Source organism: Gossypium hirsutum, chromosome A11 (genome assembly GCF_007990345.1).
Source record: "Gossypium hirsutum isolate 1008001.06 chromosome A11, Gossypium_hirsutum_v2.1, whole genome shotgun sequence".
Taxonomy (NCBI): domain Eukaryota; kingdom Viridiplantae; phylum Streptophyta; class Magnoliopsida; order Malvales; family Malvaceae; genus Gossypium; species Gossypium hirsutum.
The window spans coordinates 63571874-63580206 of record NC_053434.1 but is presented as its reverse complement, the minus strand read 5'-3'; the positions used below and the strand labels follow the sequence as shown (position 1 = coordinate 63580206).

The following is an 8333-nucleotide window of genomic DNA, read 5'->3' as shown; positions in this document are numbered from 1 at the left end:
AGAAAAAGGTCTCAATTATTCAATCTAGGGATTAGACGTTATTAGTCTGTAATAGGGATAATAACATAACTTAGGGATCTCTACGGAACAAGTTAAATGAATAAATCATTCGATTCGGAGCTAGAATAACAAGTACAGTCTAGGTGGATTTTTCCTTAGGTATTGTCTTAATTCAATCGATTTCCCAAAAGCAATTCCCCAATTCTATGCTCTGTGAATTCTTAGTTTAGATAATTAGTTAGTTAAAACAGAACCTCTTTATTCTTAGGCTAGATAATAAAAAGACAGTCATTACTAGTACTTTTAGTTCCTTTGGGTTCGGCAATCCGGTCTTGCTAAAACTATAGTACTGTTCGTTAGGTACACTTGCCTACATCACGATAATAGTTAGTTTCAAGAACGATTAATTATAAATATTTAAAACCTATCACGAAATCACGCGATCAAGTTTTTGGCGCCGTTGCCGGGGAACTAAAATATTAGGAACACTCAATTTTTATTACTTTAGCCTTTTATTTTTAATTTTATTCTAATTTACTAATTTTCTTTTTCCTTCTTCTGGCAGGTTTTTATAGTTTATGACTAGAAAAAACTCGTCAAGACCACTACTTTTTGAAAAAGAAATCGATCGCAAAGTTTGCAGAAACCAAAGAGAAATAAGGTGAAGCCTAAGATACACAGAGAACGAGCAAGAAGACAATACTCAGCCCCCAACCGAAGAGATGGCTAAAAACCAAGACAATCAGCTACCTCCTGCAATTGCGGCTAATCAAAATCCTACTCCATGCACTATGTATGATTATGCTAAACCTTCTTTAACAAGAACTGAATAGAGCATAGTTAGACCTGCTATAACTGCAAATACTTTTGAATTGAAACCTAACACAATTCAAATGATACAATAGTTTGTTCAGTTTGATGGTTTACAGGATGAAAATCCCAACGCTCACTTAGCAAACTTTTTGGAACTATGCGATACATTAAAATTAATGGTGTTTCTGATGATTTCATTCGTCTTTGGTTATTCCCTTTCTCATTGAGGAACAAAGCTAAACAGTGGTTGAACTCGTTACCACGAGGGTCAATTACTACTTGGGAACAAATGACCGAAAAATTTTTACTAAAATATTTCCCGCCGGCTAAAATGGCTAAATTACGTAATGATATCTCTTCTTTTGTGCAGATGGATTTAGAAACACTCGACGATGCATGGGAGAGATACAAGGACCTTTTGAGAAGGTGCCCTCACCATGGGTTACCGCTTTGGCTTCAGGTTCAAACATTCCATAATGGCCTGAATCCTTCGACTCGGCAAATGGTTGACACAACTACTGGTGGAACCATCAATAATAAAACACCTGAAGATGCTTATGAGTTCATAGAGGAGATGTCATTGAATAACTATCAGTCGCAAGTCATGAGGACAAAGCCAACAAAAATAGCCAGTGTTTACAATGCCAATTCGGTCACCGTGCTCTCTAATCAGGTAGAACTCTTGAATAAGAAAATTGATGGTTTTCTTAGTTCTTCACAGGTTCACCCAGTAATGCAGTGCGAAGCAAGTGGAGGTGGAACAAGCCATTCGGAATACCAACCTTATGGCCACAACATGGATAACAAGCAATTAAATTACATGGTAATAATCCTTGACCTCAAAACAATCCATATAGTAACACTTATAATGCAGGTTGGAGGAACCACCCAAATTTCTCATGGGGAGGCCAAGGAAATCAGTGACCACCTTCAGGCTACCAACAACCACCCTATCAACAGGAAAAGAAACCGAACCTTGAAGAGATGTTCACAAAGTTTATCTCGGTATCAGAAACCCATTTTCAGAAAACTGAAGCGACATTTAAAAATCAACAAGTGTCAATCCAAGGGCTCGAAACTCAGATCGGCCAGCTTTCTAAAGTAATCTCTGAACGACCACAAGGTAGCTTGCCAAGTAATACTGAACCTAACCCAAGGGAACAACTCAACACGATTAATGTTCAAAATGAAGAAGGATTTGTTGAGCCTGAGCCAGAACCAAGGCAAGAAACTATGGTAAGAAAGGTAAAGGTGAGGTAGATTATAATAAAAACAAACCAGTGACTGTCGAATATAAACCTCGTGTGCCATACCCCAACGCGACAAGAAAAGACTGCTCAGATGAACAATTCGGTAAATTCCTTAAACTCCTAAAAAAATTACATATTAACTTACCGTTTATTGAAGCTTTATCGTAGATTCCAAACGCAATGAAATTTTTAAAGGAGCTTTTAGAAAATAAGCAGAAGTTGAACTTGGCGTCGCATGTGGAGCTAAATGCAGTTTGCTAAGCTATTCTCCAGAATAAACTACCCAACAAACTAAAAGATCCAGGGAGTTTTACGATTCTTTGCTTAATTGGTAGTTTAGATGTTAATAATGCATTAGCTGATTTAGGGGCTAGCATAAACATCATGCCTTACAAAATGTTTAAGCAACTAGGTCTCGAGAAACCCAAACAGACTAGGATGAGCATTCAATTAGCAGATAAAACTATAGATTCCCTAGGGGTATTGTTGAAGATGTGCTAGTTAAAATCGATAAATTTATATTTCCCATTGACTTCATTGTTCTAGACATAGAAGAGGATAGCAACACTCCTTTAATTCTAGGAAGGCCCTTTTTAGCAACTGCTAAAATGATCATTGATGTTGGCACAGGTGAACTCACACTCTGGGTGGGAGATGAAACAATCACCCTTCAAGCTCACAATTCTGGCAACACATCAAAAATTGAAGGTGATCGTTTAACCCATTCTACTAAAACTGACAATATGGTGCAACCTACTTTGTAGGAAATGAGTCTGAAGGAAGCACATGAGTCATTCTCAAGCAATAGTAGAGGACCTACTCATGAAGAATGAAGAATGCAAATGGAAGACCTAGATGAATGGCAAACACATAAACCGAGAACACACGATAAACCAAAACTACGCCAGAATGAGCTCGATACCCTTCCAAATCAACTTAAGGTTAGCGATAAAGTCTTATTAGATGCCGCAGATCCTCAGATTGTCACTGCCAGACCGGATGAAGAAATCCCTCTTACGGTACTTAGTATTTTTCCATTCAGTACAGTTGAGGTAAGTCACCCCAAGTTCAGCACTTTTAAGGTAAACAACACTTGTTTAAAACCTTATTTTGAGGAGTATAAACTCCTCGAACCACCATGATCATTCAATAGAGAGGTAAGTCGAGCTTAGACTATAAATAAGCATTTTTTGGAGGCAACCTAGGTACTAACGGTTTTAAATTATTTAAATTTCAATTTTCAAACATCTAGGTCACTAACAGAGTCTTTGAAGCATAGGTTCCTAACTCCACACGGCCGTGCTTAAGGCCATGTGACCACAATGGATGGAAACATGGTGCGAGACGACCGTGTGAAAACAGGGTAAAAGTTATCTTTCCTGACACGGGATGCGATAAGTGGCCACGGGCGTGTGACCTGGCCGTGGTCAAATCTGCCAAATGCACATGGGAGTGAGACACGCCCGTGTCTATCACCCGTGGACAACACTGCCAAAATAACACGGGTGTGCACAGAGCTACACGATCGTGGGAAAAGCGAACCACATCACACACGGTCATGTAACATGATCATGTAGCCACATGGCCTAGACATACGGGCATGCCCGAAGGCCGTGTGACGACATCTCACTTTATGACAAACACTGGCGGGACACTATCCGCATGGGCGTGTGAACCGGCCATGCCACTTGGAAAAAAAATTTAGATTATCAATTTTATTTTATTTATTTTTGAAGATTCTTTTGTTTTTAAAACGGTTTATCTTTATGATTACTATCAAATTATTCCCTGAATTATCCTTTTGTCCTTCAGAATCATGTTTGTCCTCCAGTTGTATTGTCCAGCAACTCGCTTTCGCTAATCTAGGAATTTCATCCATTTTCAACTCAGGAAGTTTCACTTCTCTCCCTATCTTATTTTTATATTATAATATCTAGCTTTGTACATTGAGGACAATGTACATCTTAAGTGTGGGGGTATTTATTTCATTATCAGAAAAATCCCTAAATGATTGCCTTGTTCTCTTGGAAAGCTCTCATATCATATTTAGGATAAAATTTGATTGATTTATGATTTTGATTGATATATCTTGAATTAAAACATAGGGATTTATGCATTGATTGTTTAAACTTTAAGACATTAGAGAATCAAAGATGATAAGTTGATTTTTAAGAATTTAAAATTTTAGGTTGTTTCCCCAAAGTTAGGTATTACTTTGAGTTAGAATTCACAAGTTTTAAACATTAAAAAGCCATAATTTTTGTGAGATTTTTGAGCCTTTTGAGCATCTATTAATTCTTTCATGCTCACTTTTATTATTGCTTTGAGTGCGTCAATATTGAACTGTTATTCTAGAACTTGCTTGATTATGCATGTCAAGACCACACCATTTGATTTGATATGTCAAAATGATTAAGGCACTTAAGATTAACTCACTCATGCCATGAAAAGCCTACCTCCATGATTAACCCCTAGTAAACCCCCTTGAGCCTAAAAGCCATTTCTTGTATTACCCTTAATATTAACCCTTAACCCATTATTGTTGAAATCCACTAAATTAATCCCTATTTTTGTCGAGATTTGAGTTGAATAAATTGCTTAGCTATGTCTTGTTCTTAATATCTAGTCTATTTTATTTGACTTGTTCTTAAAAAAAATGTATACACATTAGTAATTCCATATTCTGAAAAGAAGCCTTGTTGTACGCAAGTGATGATTAACCCTTTTTCTAGTTAGGCAATTTTTCAATTCAATCTCAATTCTAACCCTTTCTTTCAGCTTGTGACCACACCCCCTAACTAAGCCTCATTACAACCTTCTAAAGACCTTTTGATTGAAGTATCATTTTAATTTATAGTGGTGGAGATTTGATTTTCATGCAAGCCTATGGTAATGACTTTTCATTATTGACTATTGAGTGCTTCATTTATTGTCCTTAAACACCTCGAGTGATTTGAGTGAATCTGTAGTGAGGATGGGAAACTCTGTGATATTTTGAATCAATGGTAATTGCATAGATGAGGGGAGACACCTATGTTTGCATGATTAAATACTCAACTTGGAATGTTTGAAACTTTTATGTCCTTTTAGTTGAATTCTCAATGTATGATTACCTATGGATTATTTTGAGATATTATCAATAGAAATTATAAGTTGAGAAGAATTTATTTTGATTATGAGTTGAGAATTTTGCTTGAGGACAAGCAAATGCTTAAGTGTGGGGGTATTTGATAAACCGTAATTTATACATATTTTTACCCCATGTTTAACGCATTTTATGGATGATTTCCCATTAGAATTGGTGAATTCGATGCTTCTAATTCTTTAATTTCATGTTTTATACTTAGGAGAGCATAGGAGAGAGAAAGGAACGAGAAACGTGCCAATAACGGAGAAAATGGGCCAAAGTATGAAATCAACACGGCCTGGACCTCCTCACACGGGTAGACCACACGGTCGTGTCAATTTGGTAGGCTCGAGTACGGCCTGAAGTAATCGCACACAGGCGTGTCCTTGCCAAGCCCAAGTTAAGTCCAACTCAAAAAAGGCTAATTTTGAGGGCTCTTAGGCATTCCAAAGCCTATAAATACACCCTAGAGGAGGAAGAAAGAGGAGACACAGAATAAGGAGTAAGGAATTACTCCAAGGAAGCCGATTGATCCATCTCAGAAGCCGGATTCATCATCAAGACTGAAGATCTCTCCTCAATTTCCCCTTCAGGAGTTTTGGGTTTTCTTTATGTTTTGTATTCTTTATTATTCTGAGATGTTTTCTTATTTAATTATGAACTAAATCCCCTAAATACCTAAGGGTAATGAAACTTAAGACGAATCTTGTTATTATTTTCTGAATTGTATGATAAATATTTAACTTGTTCTTAATTATGTGTTCTTAATTCTTGGTTTGATATCCCAGGATATTGATTCAAGATAAGCTCTTATTCAGAGAAGGAATAGACCTTGTCTAAGAGTACATTTGTCATAATTAAGCGGAGTTGATTGCGCACCTAGACATAGGGTGACAAGATTTTACCGAATTAGGGTGAAACCTAATAAGGGGATCCATAGATCGAGTTAATGCAACCCTAAGGTGTTAATTAGAGAAAGGTCTCAATTATTCAATCTAGGGATTAGATGTTATTAGTCTTGAATAGGGATAATAACATAACTTAGGGATCTCTACGGAACAAAGTTAAATGAATAAATCGTCCAATTCAGAGCCAAAATAACAAGTTTAGGTGGATTTTTCCTTAGGTATTGTTTTAATTCAATCGATTTTCCCAAAAGCAATTCCCCAATTCTATTCTCTGTGAATTCTTAGTTTAGATAATTAGTTAGTTAAAACAGAACCTCTTTATTCTTAGGCTAGATAATAAAAGACAGTCATTACTAGTACTTTTAGTTCCTTTGGGTTCGACAATCCGGTCTTACTAAAAACTACTGTTCGATAGGTACGCTTGCCTACATTGCGATAATAGTTAGTTTCAAGAATGATTAATTATAAATATTTAAAACCTATCACGAAATCACGCGATCACTTGGTCATTTTGTTATATGTGTCATCATGATTTTGGCCAAATGTAATTGTCAAAAGCTTGATTTGGTATTTGGCCATGTAAATGGGCTCATTTTGGTTAAATTGATCGTAAGCTCATATATATATATGCATGCATGTGCCAATGCCCCTTACGTGATGTGGTTTATATTGATTTGCTAAATGTTGATTGTGGCTTAATGACTTGTACTGAAATGGATGAGTTTGGTTTATTGGTATGTTCGATTATCTTGATAAGTTAATGCAAATTGGAAGTAGTCTTAGTGGTGTTTTGAATGTGTAATTGGTATGTTTGATTTGGCATAATGGAATGTCATGAGCATGATAGATGATGGTATTTCTTTGACATGTGTTGGCCATGATTGTAGATGTTTTGGTTGCCTAAGTATAACATAGTTTATGCCATTGAATTTGTGTATGTGTATTTGTAAATGAGGGTGGCAAATGGCTTGGTAAATAGCCTTTATTTTGTCCACAAGGGTAGATACACGAGCATCTGTCTAAGCCTTGTGTGACACACGGCTTGTGCCATGGGCATGTGCATGGGAAGAGACACGAGTATGTGTCTCAGTCGTGTGAGGGACACGGCTTCAAGTAGGGGCATGTATCCTGACTGTGTGAAGCCTGCACCTATTTTATGAAAGTTAAATTAAGCACACGACCTAGCACATGGGCGTATGACTTAGCCATGTGACTTCAATTTGTTCATGCCTTGCAAAACAGAGAGTTATACGGGTTAAGGACACGGGCGTGTGTGACCACATGCCTTGCCCACATGGGCATGTGACCCCTATTTATGCAAAAAAATCCCAAGTTTTGTAAAAATCTACAAGTTTCTCGGTTTATTCTTGAACCATTTCAAAAGCATGTTTTAGGCCTCGTAAGCTCGTATTAGGGACTTTGTGATTGAATACAAATGGTTTTTAATTTGGATGCAAATTTATGACTCGATTTGTATGTTTTCTTGCAATGTAAGTTCGGTAATGCCTCGTATCTTGTTCCTGCATTGAATACGGGTAAGGGGTGTTACATGGAGCAAATTCTCGCCCCAGTTACCTACATTTGATGCTGCAACGTGGCCTTCTCGTCACGACGTTCGAATGACGTCACGATGTCACTCTCTATTTCTATAATATTCATTCTCAAATCTGCAAAGTTTACCACCTTAGCCAAAAATCTACTCAGTACCATTCAACATGCATGATAAGCTCAAGACATCACACTCACAACATTCAAATCATCCATCATAAACAAGCCATACCAAAATAAGCTTAAACACATACAATTAGCCATATTTCCTCTTTACAATATTTACCTATTCAACAAGCCACAATAGTACCAAGCATACCAATTCAAATAATCAATTCAACCAATTATTTCAAACCAATCAATTAACTCATTCAATCTTGCCAATTCAAGGAACCATACATGTGTTTAACATATCTAATACATATACAAATAGCCATATGCATATTACTTGCTTATTCAACATTCAATCAATCAATTAACTAAGGAATAAGTGCTTACTAACATTTTCATATCAAAACATACCCCTTTTATAACTAGTAATCTATCTAATTAACCTTCAAATAACTATCATTATACCTTTATACATAAGTTATCCCATTTCTAATTATATGCCAACACAACATATCCTACTCATGCACTATATTATATGATTCCAGCATGAAGTATATATATACACATATATTTCAT

The 8333-nt window shown here is 36.5% G+C and overlaps 1 non-coding gene across 1 annotated transcript; it reads right to left on the bottom strand.

Annotated features, from left to right (window-relative positions):
* Positions 1–1150: 1150 nt before the first annotated feature.
* On the bottom strand, positions 1151–1257 carry LOC121210640 (small nucleolar RNA R71). The gene has a single exon (XR_005905754.1). It is a non-coding gene; the product is annotated as a small nucleolar RNA R71 (small nucleolar RNA).
* Between the last annotated feature and the right edge of the window lie 7076 nt (positions 1258–8333).